The sequence below is a fragment of the Nycticebus coucang genome, chromosome 14, assembly GCF_027406575.1.
Source record: "Nycticebus coucang isolate mNycCou1 chromosome 14, mNycCou1.pri, whole genome shotgun sequence".
Taxonomy (NCBI): domain Eukaryota; kingdom Metazoa; phylum Chordata; class Mammalia; order Primates; family Lorisidae; genus Nycticebus; species Nycticebus coucang.
In genome coordinates, this window is record NC_069793.1 from 6884971 (window position 1) to 6897272 (window position 12302).

The 12302-nt window shown below is 52.7% G+C and overlaps 1 protein-coding gene across 1 annotated transcript in view; it reads right to left on the bottom strand.

Moving 5' to 3' along the window:
- Positions 1–12302, bottom strand: part of SHANK2 (SH3 and multiple ankyrin repeat domains 2) — a 577367-nt gene that overhangs the window by 421458 nt on the left and 143607 nt on the right. The gene's annotated exons all lie outside the window — the stretch shown is intronic.

Below are 12302 nucleotides of genomic sequence, written 5' to 3' on the forward strand. Positions count from 1 at the left end.
GAGGAAGACTTGGCTTCAAGGAAGGAAAGAGTCAAGAACGGACCGGTGTCACGCATCCCGCAGCAGGGTAGCCTCCCACTGGGCTGCCCCGCTTCCCCCACAGGACCTGTGTCGATGGCCCCAGCACAAGTCCCAGGTCGCCTGCCCAGGGGTGTCCAGAGCACCCTGCAGTCTGGTGTCTAGACAACAGGCACGATTACCAGACACAACACTTGACAGGTAACAGTCAAATAAAGGATTAAGTGAAGTAACCAACCAGGGATTCCCACCCGGACAGGTCACAGCCTCCAACTCCCTGTCCTGGGGAATAGCAAGGGTCCAAGGGAGTGGACAAGGCACAGGCCGCGGGACCTGGCAGAACAGCAGATGTAAAAAGAAAGCTAAAAACTCAGAGGTACAGAAGGCAGAGCAGCGCTTGTCGGGGCTGGGAGGGTCGGAGGGATACGGGGAGCGACTGCTAATGGGCACAGGCTTTCTGTTTGGGGCGATGAAGACGATCTAAACATGTGTGAATTACATATCAGTGAAGGTGCTACCTGGGGAAAAGAGTGAGAAGTGAACCACGTGGGCAGAAAGTCTGCGTCCCTGACCGTGCAGCCGACGGGAGCTCGCAGGCCCTGGCAGCACTGCCCCTCCCGACGGCCCAGGCAGGGGGTCCTGGGGCCTCCGCCCTGTGATGGCCATCATCAACGAAGCCACCTGTGAGGGAATGGACAGAAGCCTGAAGCAGGACGACTCAGTTCTGGGGGCAGCCTCTGACAGGGGGTGGGCTGCTTAGGAGACAGGAGACACAGGTGCATCTGAGTCATGCAAAGGCCACCCAGCCTCTGTGTCCTCACGCTGCCCGCATCCTGGGGCCTCAGCAGCACTCACCGCTGGCTTTGATCACCGTCTGTATAAACAGCCACCTGCAAGCATGGGGGTGCACTCTGCCTCATTCCCATCCAAGGCCGCCTCTGTGTAGAGGGCCTGTGGCTGCCGATGCCACAAACCCATGGAGGAAGTAAGCATGGACCACCCCATGCATGGAGCTGAGAACCCTGTCCTGTCACCCTACAGCAAGGCCAGGCCGCTCAGAAGTCCCCCCCCCCAGAGCCTCTACAGACCAATTCCAGTGAGAGGCAAACCCCAAAAGATGTCCCTAGACGCTGGGGCAGTGGTTCTCAACTGGGGGCAGTTTTGCCCTCTGGGGGGGCATTTAGTTGCCACAAACATCAATGCTATTGGCGCTGAGTGGGCAAAGGCCAGGGATGATGTGAAGCCTCCAGCAACACAGAACTATCCCGCATCCGAAGGTGCTGAGGTGACAATCCCTGCCCTGGATGACTCCACCAGCATCCCTGATGGCAGGCACTGACCATGAGCAGCAGGTGTCCTGGAGAAGCAGAGAACAGGACCTCGGTCTTCCACACGAAGCCCGCATTGCCCACCCCTGCCACAGGCCGCGGCCCCAGCTCCCAGTGGAGTCTCTTCCCAGAACGTGGCGCAGGACTCAGGGTCCCAGCAGGTTTTACAGAGGACTCTGGCTGCTCTCTGAGAAGGCAGGGAGGCAGAAGCTGCCCTCTGCAGACCTTGGGCCAATTCGCTGCAGTTAAAGGAGAGGGCAGGAAGGATCAAGTTGAAGGATCAGGTGGGAAAAAAGCCAGGACATGGGAGCATATCTGCCAGGCATTCCACTCTGCTAAGCAAAGAGAGCTGTGGGCATGCAAGAGCCAGTGATGGTCTGCACGGGGTGGCACACCCATTCGGAGCTAGAGTCAAGAAACCCGGGAACACCACAACGTGGACTCGGGTTTTATCTCTGAGATCTCCCTGCTCTTCTAATTTTTGCCACGAGCATGTGTTTATGCCTTGCTTTGAGCACAGTAAAAAATATAACTTTAAAAAGATACAAATATGTTCAACAAACCAATCTTTCATATTTGGGGTTCAATTAAATCCAGGATTTAAAAAAAAAAAAGCCCTGGCATCAATTCTGAAGTGCCCAAGGTCACACACCCAGGATAGGGGCAGGTCCAGACACCTGGGTCTAGTTATTTTAGCCCAGGGTTTCAAACTACAGCCCTTGGGCCTACAATGCCCATTTGTTTTTATAAATAAAGTTTTATTGGAACACAACCACATGCATTCACTTACACATTTTCTGTGCTGCTTTCGAGTTGCCAGGACAGAGCTGAGATGCTGTGAGAAAGAAGCTTGTAGCCTGAAAAGCCTAAAATAATTGCTCTCCCACCTTGAACAGGAAAACGTCGCCTGCACGTCCCCAGCCCAGACACGTGCTCACAGAGACTCACCTGTGTGGCCAGATGCCTTAACACTGAACATATTAACAAATGATCCTAAGGCCGGTGACAGGATTGCTGGGTGACAGCCAGCTTATGTGCTAACAGAGCAGGTTCAAAGTGGTTCCACCTCTCAGGGCAAGTCCCCTGAGCCTCAGTTTCCCCCTTTGTGAGTGGGCACAGCAGGCTTGATAATGAGGTTGGGGCCTGGCTCATCATAGTCAGTGCCCCTTCCTCAGAGAGTATATCTGATCCATGGAAAGCGAGGCCCACTACATCCCCTCTGTGCCCCAGTCACATGCACCTGCCAAACTGTCACCAGGTACTGGGAATGGTGAGTTTCTGTGGGCGGCCAGCACTGCAGTTAGCTTCACACGATGTTCCCCTCTCCACTGGATGAGAGGCAGAGACAGCTGAGCGCACTGGCTGGGCCCCCTATGCTGTCCCTGTCCTGATCTAGACCCTCCTATCTGTGCTCTGACTTGTGAAACTCACCCAGCAGCCCAACGGCGAGTCACCAATCTTCCTTTCAATTGCCCCCAACAGGGTCCTGTAATTTACAATTGCTAGCATCTTCATTACAACAGCAGTACTGGACGGTACCTGCGGCTCAGTGGGTAGGGCGCCAGCCCCATATATCAAGGGCGGCGGGTTCAAACCCAGCCCCGGCCAAACTGCAACAAAAAAATAGCCGGGCGTTGTGGTGGGCGCCTGTAGTCCCAGCTACTCGGGAGGCTGAGGCAAGAGAATGTGCCAGGCGTTCCACTCTGCTAAGCAAAGAGAGCTGTGGGCATGGAGCTGGAGGTTGCTGTGAGCTGTGACGTCACAGCACTCTACCCAGGGCAATAAAGTTCTGAGACTCTGTCTCAAAAAAAAAAAAAAACAAAACAAAAAACCAGCAGTACCATCAGGCAACAATGAACAATATATGTTTTTTGGCTTTAAGAAAAAAGAAAAGGAAGAAGGAGTTTAAGAGAACTGAGGTGGGGGAGACTGCATGGCTGGGAGAATGTGGGGAATTTCAGCAGGTTTTCTTCTGGGGCATGGGGAGAGGAATGGGGGGATATGAGGGACAGGTTGGACGAAAGGAAGAGAAGGACCCCAAGGGGATGAGGGTCAGTGGGAATAAGAAGGCTGGACCCTGGGGGTCTCACCCAGAACTGACTTTGTTCTGGGCTCCAAGTGCACCCTGGCCCAGAGGCCTGGAAGGACCACTCAGCATGGACAGTCCAGAGGAGGGTCAGAGCCACCCAGCCAATCAGAATTCAGGACACAGGAACCCTGGGACACCCCTCCCCTGACAGCCCTTACTTCTCAGCAAGAGCTTGCCCTGATAAGCCCCTATCCTAAAGGATGTTTATTTCCTATAAAGGACTGAGAATAAACCCTTCCAGGCATTGTTATTCTAAGAGGATGCAGTTTGAATCCTAGAAAAGGCCCCACTCGCCCATAAAGAGATGACTTTGACCAAATCAATATTAACCAAGCCCCTCGATCAGTGATTTCCAACCAGTGTGCTGGGAGAGGAGCTTAGGTGTGCCGTGAATAGTAAGAGTAAATATACTCCTTTTTTTTTTTTTATCACCACAATTTAAGTGTGCCACAGAAGTTTAACATAGGTTCAAGTGTGCCATGAGATAAAAAATGTTGGAGAATTCTGCCCTAGATACATGACTGGTCACCGTAACGCTGACCCACACAAGATCAAGCTCCAGGGAGCTACTCTGAAACTGGAGGGTAAATGGCTCACCTGGCTTAGTAACCATGACACTTTGGTGTGTGTGTGCTTTAAGGCCCCGACAGATGCATCTGCATGCGTGGGTACACAGAAGTGTGCACATGTGTCTTAAAGCTCAGAAAACAGATCCACTCCTTGTGAGTCAACCATCTAGGCACCCCCGCCAGTGGATGACGGGAGGCCCCATTTTTCAGAGAAGGAAGTGGAGGTCCAGAAGTGAAAAACTGTGACAACTTGGGGCTTCAGAAAGGGAGGGAAGAGAAAACTGATCTAGGCGGGGGGCTAACAGGGGCCTTCCCTGTTGCCCTGCGCACGTGCCGTGCTCCGTCAGGGGTGCATCTTACTTGACTCATCTTTGTGCCTGAAGTCAGTGAACTATTCAGCCATAAAGAAATGTGGAGGCTTTACCTCTTTCCTATTTACCTGGATGGATTTGGAGAATGTCCTCCAATCACAGAAATGGAGAAGCAAGCATCCAATGTACTCAGTACTAATATGAAGCCAGCAGATGATCAACCACACACCCAGACGAGAGAAAAGCACAATTAAATTCAAGAAGGGGAGGGGCGGAGGAAGGGGACTTGCAAGCTCCCACCTGACGGGCATGATGTAAGGGCACGTGGTGCACCTCCCGGGTGGAGGGCTCAACTGCGACGTCACTTAATCGTACGTACCCTTATATTACTCTGAAATAAAAAAATAAAATAAAAAATAAAGGAAGAAGCCAACAAAGTATAGAGAAAGAAAAATAATTTTTTTTTTTTTTTTTGAGGACCAAAGCATTAAGAAGAATGTCATTTCACTGCCAGCTCTTTTCCTGGCATGTGTTCTCAGAGACACTTTCCTTACTAAACATGGCTCCCTCTGCAGGGAGCATTTCCCAGGCTGCCCCTCAGCCCCGTGGAGGACGCGGTGCCTCTGGGTGCCCCCAGCTGCTGCAGTCCTGACATTATCGGTTCTGCTTTACAGGTGAACAGACGGACGGAGAAGTGTGCTCTTCCACGAATGCGCTCCAAGCTGCAAACACTCCGGGTACCATCCCCACCCTTGGAGACATAGAGGCAAACAGGTCTGAAGGTCTCTGCCAGGCTCCAGCTCGAGAAGGGTGACAGACTGTTGAAACACAGCCCAGGGTGGGCGATCCTGAAGATCACCAGAACCAGACACAGGAGAGAAGAGTGGTGGGGCCACCCGCCGTCCCTGTGATGTGGACAGGGGCAGGGCAGCCAGGTACGAGGAGCCCAGCAAAGACGACAGAGCCCCCTGAAGCCCTGCCGAGGGGGACGCTGAGCAGGAGGTGGTGGTGGCAGGGGGCTGGGTGAGGGGGTCCCAGCACAACTGGGTGAGGATGAGGGCCACGGGGTACAGGTCTCTGGGTCATAGAAAGGGGCTTCCAGTAAGGGAGGGACACAACACTTGTCTGCTTGGTATAAAACCACTCCAGCATCCTGCGGAAAGTGGATTTGAGGGCAGAGAGATGAAGGCAGGCCAGAGGTCAGGGGTGAGGGAGACATGACAGGGTCCCAGGTCGGGATGGGAATGGTGCAGAGGGCAGAGGGCAGAGGGGGTGGAGTGGGAGTGCACCTGGGACAGGAGTGAGGGTGAAGAGGAGGCGGCGGCAGCCAGGTCTCGGGCCAAGCTTTGGAGGGAAGGATGTCACCCACAGTGGGTGGCCCTGAACTGGAGTCTCCTGAGAGGGCACCACGTGGGGATATTGTCCAAGCATCAGAAATCACTGCCAGTGCTCAGGGTAGAGCCTGGTGGGCAGGTCCTGACAGGGGCTGTCAGTGTTTTCCAGAAAATGTGGAAGGGCACGGACAGGCCTGCCTGAGGGTGCCGTGGGAGAGAATTTAGTAACAGGCCCGTGCAGGATGGACACCGAGAGACACTACCCAGATGCTACGGAGATGCTGAGTGGATGAGGACAGGGGAGAGGAGGGAGCACAGAAGGGCACGTGGGCACAGCCTGCCCTGAGCAGGGGGCAGAAGTGAGACTGGACGGTGTTGGTGAGACGACAGTGGGAACGTGGAGGCCAAGGGCACAGACACCTCTCTGTGAGACTTTGGTAAGGATGGGCTCTCTCTTCTGGAGAGAGAAGGTGGGGAGACATTTTTATAGAGAGGACAGAGGTCAAAACAGAGATACTGGGCAGCAGGGTGTGAACTCAGGAGTCCCCCTCCCCCCCGGCCAAGTGCTATCACCTTGACTGCACCGAGACTATCTTCACTTAAATGTCATGACACAAATTACTAAAGACCCCATAAATTACCTCAGCAATTCGTCTCCAGGTGAAAGTATCCCTTACAACAGCAGTTCTCAACCTGTGGGTCGTGACCCCTTTGTAACAATGAAAATACATTGTGGCCTTAGGAAGGTTGAGAACCACTGCTTTACAAGGCTGCCCAGTTAGCCACAAATTTAACAACTAAGATGCTACAATTAGTAAAATGGGAAAGTGATAATATGGAGAGTTGGGACAGTGATGTCACGGGGCAAGGGTGGACTCTGGTCCCACGGACCGACCTCCCTGTGAACAGCTGTGTCCCAGAGCAAGAGCCAGGGCGGGCAGGACCACACTCCTCACATGCCAGGGGACCTGGGTGCTTCTGCCTGACCTGTGCCCTGTAGAGCCACAGCTCACTCCAATGAATGGGTTATGGGGACATGTCCCCTCAGGCCTGGGGCGGGGCATGGATGGGAGGCCTGGCTTCATCATTTACTGAGTTACTTTTAGACTAAGTGTGGCTCCTCTCATGTGTTTAAAGAAAAACCAAAATATCCACCAAAAAGCTCACTGGGGGGAATCTAAGGGTATACCCACAATGCTCCAGGCTTCAGGGGCTAAGCCCCACCCCACCCCTGCGGCCCTGTGGAAACAGCCACGGAGCTGCCAAGCTGTCCATGGGACAGTGGCAAGACCCAGAGACACCGACAGAAAATCTCACTGAAGTCAAAAGACTTGCTCCACAGAGATGGAGGTGTTCCCTGTGTTTTTTTACCTTTCAGACAAATTGGCCGGGCCTAATAACTTTTGATATTTAAAACTCCCTTGCTCCTTCTTTATCCAGGGCAGAAAAGCAAACTCCAGGCTGCTTCCCTTCCTCCAGAGCCCTCAGAAAGCCAGCAGGAGGCAAGGGAGCTGACAGATTAAACACGATTTGCTGCTTACAATCAAAGCCCTAATTAGGAAATTTCATAAAAGAAGAGACGATATTCTGATCACAGTACATGTTATTAGAAGTGCAGGGCAGAGGCCTGCCCCAAACTGATACAGCACATGTATCAATGCCCACATTCTTAGAATTAATGAGAGCCTTGTTAAGGCAAATCACCGTCAGTAGTAGCAACATCATCACCACCATCATTAGGACCAGGACTTAGTCTACACATAGAAAGTGTGCACACATTGCTGCCCCCCACTTTCTATGTGTAGACTAAGTCCTGGTCCTAATGATGGTGGTGATGATGTTGCTACTACTGACGGTGATTTGCCTTAACAAGGCTCTCATTAATTCTAAGAATGTGGGCATTGATACATGTGCTGTATCAGTTGAGGGCACGTGGCTGAAGGACAAATGCACCTCCATGCCCAGATGGCCAGGAAGCAGGAAAGCTCACGGGCTGGAAGACTCATCCAAAGAGACTGGAAGAAGCCATGAAGTAGGGAAGGGAGAATTGCTTTGATTAGCAATTTCTTGAGCTTCACAGGAGACATTCCAGCTGTGAATGTACATCTGGAAACCCGGTAATGTCCAAGGGTGAGGCCCATTGAGCTACCATTAGATGCCATGGTGAAATGGAGGCTGCCCAAGTTACAGTGATTTGTGTAAGTTTGGTCATGATCCATCATAGCAGAATGGGAAGGGAGCTTTAAGAGCATGGAGTCCAGTGCGCTGGTCCTGTCTCAACCACAGAGCCAGCTGCCTCTGCACAGACACCTCAGCATTGCTGAGATACTGAGATGCTGGAAGCCTGGTATCTTATGTAATTTCAAAGCAGAGTTACAACTCAAGTAGGAACCTCATGAGTCACCATTACCACCATCATCGTCATCATTACCACCACCATCATCACTGTCAACACCACCACTATTGTCATCACCATCACCCTCATAATGACTATCACCATTACCACCACCACCATCACCATTATCACTGTATCACCACTGCCGTCACCAACACCATCACTTTATTATCACCACCACCATCATCACTGAACCACCACCATCGTCATCACTACCACCACTGCCATCACCATCATCCCCACCAACACCATCCCCACTGTACCACTACTGTCATCACCATCACAACCACCATCACCATCCCCACTGTACACCACTGTCATCACCACCACCACCAACACCATCCCCACTGTACACCACTGCCATCACCACCACCACCACCACCATCATCATCACTGTACCACCACTGCCATTACCACCACCACCACCACCATCCCCACTGTACACCACTGTCATCACCACCATCACCACCACCATCGTCATCACTGTACACCACTGCCATCACCACCACCACCACCACCATCCCCACTGTACACCACTGTCATCACCATCACAACCACCATCACCATCCCCACTGTACACCACTGTCATCACCACCACCACCAACACCATCCCCACTGTACACCACTGCCATCACCACCACCACCACCACCATCCTCACTGTACACCACTGTCATCACCATCACAACCACCATCACCATCCCCACTGTACACCACTGTCATCACCACCATCACCACCATCACCACCACCATCGTCATCACTGTACCACCACTGTCATCACCACCACCACCACCACCATCCCCACTGTACACCACTGTCATCACCATCACAACCACCATCACCATCCCCACTGCACACCACTGTCATCACCACCACCACCACCACCATCCCCACTGTACACCACTGTCATCACCATCACAACCACCATCACCATCCCCACTGTACACCACTGCCATCACCACCACCACCACCACCATCCCCACTGTACACCACTGTCATCACCATCACAACCACCATCACCATCCCCACTGTACACCACTGTCATCACCACCACCACCACCATCGTCATCACTGTACCACCACTGTCATCACCACCACCACCACCATCCCCACTGTACACCACTGTCATCACCACCACCACCACCATCGTCGTCATCACTGTACACCACTGCCATCACCATTACCACCACCATCATCATCATCACTGTACACCACTGTCATCACCACCACCACCATCACTGCCATTATCACCATCATCACCACCCCCATTCTCCATCATTACCATCATTACAGCCACTACAAATGGAGCACCTACTATGTGCCAGGCACGCCATGTTTGTTTTCCATTTTTAGGCTCCTAGCAACCCTGTGAGGTTGGTATAATTTTCCCCATGTTAGAGACAAGGGAATTCAGAGCCGAGGAGAGACAGGATGGCAAGGTAACAGTCCAAACCCAATGAGACCCCTACAGCCACTCCCTGCACACTGCTGCTCCACTAAACTGAGGCTGCTCCCAAACTCCTTCCTCTGAATGTTATCCTGATTCAAAGGCATCTTTGACCCATCCGGGACAGCCTGTTGCAAATACTACTCCCCAGCGTGCCCTGGAGGACACCCTTTTCCATCTGGAGTGGCCAGAATGGGCTCTGCATCTGCACCTGAGCCTGGTCTGACACAGCCCCACGCATCACATGTGTGCAGATGGGTGCCCGCATGCTGGTGGGACGGACAGTACAGAAGCTTTGGGTCAAGTATGATGTGCCCTGCATGACGGGTGCAGTCTGGAGGCCCCATCTCTCCCAGACAGTTGGTCACCAGCACCTGGAGCACACAGGCATGAAGCTGTGCCTCTCCTACAATCACAATGAGCTGCGCGGTCCATGCCGGCTTCTCTACCCCATCAGCAAGACACTGCCCAGGGTGGGGAGGGATTCATGAAGCTGGATCCCAGAATACCCACTGACTTTCCATCTGTATGTGGTATCCAGAGGTTCAGGGGACAACAAGCCCAGAGCCTGTGACTCCACACACTGACCCTTGGAGGCATCATAAGACAGGCAGACAAAACCAGGGGTGCCAGTTCAGGCACCTGTACCCAAACTAAAGGGGAGGGACACACAGGCCTGGAGCCTGCAGGCCCCCCCACCCCGACCCAGCAGGGAGGGCAGATGGCTCCCCCACACCCCACCCTGGGGAAGGGAGGGTGTCCACAACTCTGGCCGGGAGAGGGGCAGATGCTGCCTTCTGCTCCAAGGCTCAGCAAACCATGGCCCAGAAGCCAGGAGCCCCACTGCCTGGTTCGTAGGTAAAGTTTTTTTATTTGAACACAGACATACTCTTTCATTTCTGTACTTTCTACGGCTGCTTTTGCACTACACTGGCCAAGCTGAGTAGTTATGATGGAGTCCATGTAGCCCTCGAAGTCAAAAATATTTACTAACTGGCCCTTGATAGCAAAAATTGGCTGACCCCAACCCCTGTGCCAATCTGGGGCCCACAGGAAAGGGGTTTCCTGAGAGCCAGCAGCCAGGGTAACTGACAGTGCAGGTCACCAACGTGTTTTAACCTTTTCTAATAATAAAAAAGCAATGCTTTCAAAGACCATCTTGTCCATAATTATTTCAAGTGACAAAAAGGACATTTTTCCTGAGTTTTTATTTTTTGTTTTTTTTTTTCCAAGATAAAATATGCCCAAAATCTACTGGGGAAAATTAAGGAATGTTTTTCTATCTAATGCAGTAATTAGGAAGCAGATGTTAGTACAGATGTTTTACCAGCCACAGCCAAGCCTCATGATGTGTTTTTCCAATGTAGCTGAGCGATGCATCTCCACACTATTAAAGCCATTCCACCATCTAAACTCAGTGGGTACTGAGGGCCACAGCTGCATGCAAATCCCATCAATATGCTTCCCTTAAGGAGGAAGCCAGCAGCTCTGCAAAATGCTACTCCAACCCCATACGCTTTGCTGCTTTCCTGTGCCAGGTACCAGGAGACACCGAAAGATGGTGGTTTAGGTCCCTGAGAAGATGGACACAAAGGGCAGGGGATGCTGGCAAGGGAAATGGTCCTGGACATTTCACCCTGGCTATGTCTTGCAAAGGTCTGCAGAGCAAACTGTACAACTAACAGTATCAAGGGGTCATTTGTGAGTTGGGTTTTGAAAGATGCATAAGAGTTTTTCAGAGGAAAGAATCCAGAAAGGTTTAATACAATGTGGGGCCTGGGTGGCTGGGGGTCTGGGTTAGTGAGTAGCCAGAGGGGTTGGGGAGGCCTTGGGTGTAGGTGAGGCTGAAGGTTTCACCCTGAAGGTCACAGTGAGCTGCAGGATGGGCGGACGGCTCTGAATTGGGAAGGCAACGCCGAGGGCCCACACAGACCCAGGCACAAAGAGCCCAGGGCCTCCAGCAAAGCCCCTCTCCGTGATCTCCCTTTGTCCCTCCAGGAAGAAGGGCCCCGCCCCACCCCCTATGCTTGGCCACTCAGCATAGCATCCACCTCTCCCTACCCTGCAGACTTGAGGCTCCTTGAAATCAGAGAAAGAGAATAATTTAAAAGGGGAGCAGAGAACTCCTTAAATAGCGATGCCCAGGGATGAGCCTGACATTGAGCTCTAAGGAAACCAGCAACCTCTGCCCCCTGAAGCAGCATCCCCAATGCCAGGAATCCCCTGTGAGCCGTGCCCTTCTCACCTACCCCACGAGCTCCCCTGCCGCTCTCCTCCCACCTGCAGGAGCAACAGCTCTCCTGCTTCCCCTCTGCACAACCCACACACACACTGCACAGGATGCCCCCTTGTCATGTTGGGCTCACCCTCCCAAGGGCAGGGATCACAGCCCAGAGCCTGCAGCGACCCCCAGACGCTCTGCTCTGCTGCCATCCTCAGTCACTTGGTCGGTCTTACACAGAAGAGTGTGCGTTTTGATTTATTCACATCAAGGTTCCACCTCTGGGTCTAGACTGGGAAGAACCGGAAACAGAGTCCTGAACTGATACTCGCACGTCCACGCTTACAGCAGCAGGATTCACAACAGTGCTGGTGGAAGCAGCCCGCACGTGCAGTGGGAGAGTGCTCAGGCTGGAAAGGACAGGAAATTCAGACACACGCCAGATGGACCTCGAAAGCATCACCCCCGAGGGGGCCAATCAGACACGAGAGGAAATGCTGCCTGATTCCACATCCGTGAGGACCCTGACAACAAACTCATAGAGACAGAAAATAGAGTGGGGGTGTCAGGGGCTGGGGAGGGGACCAGAGT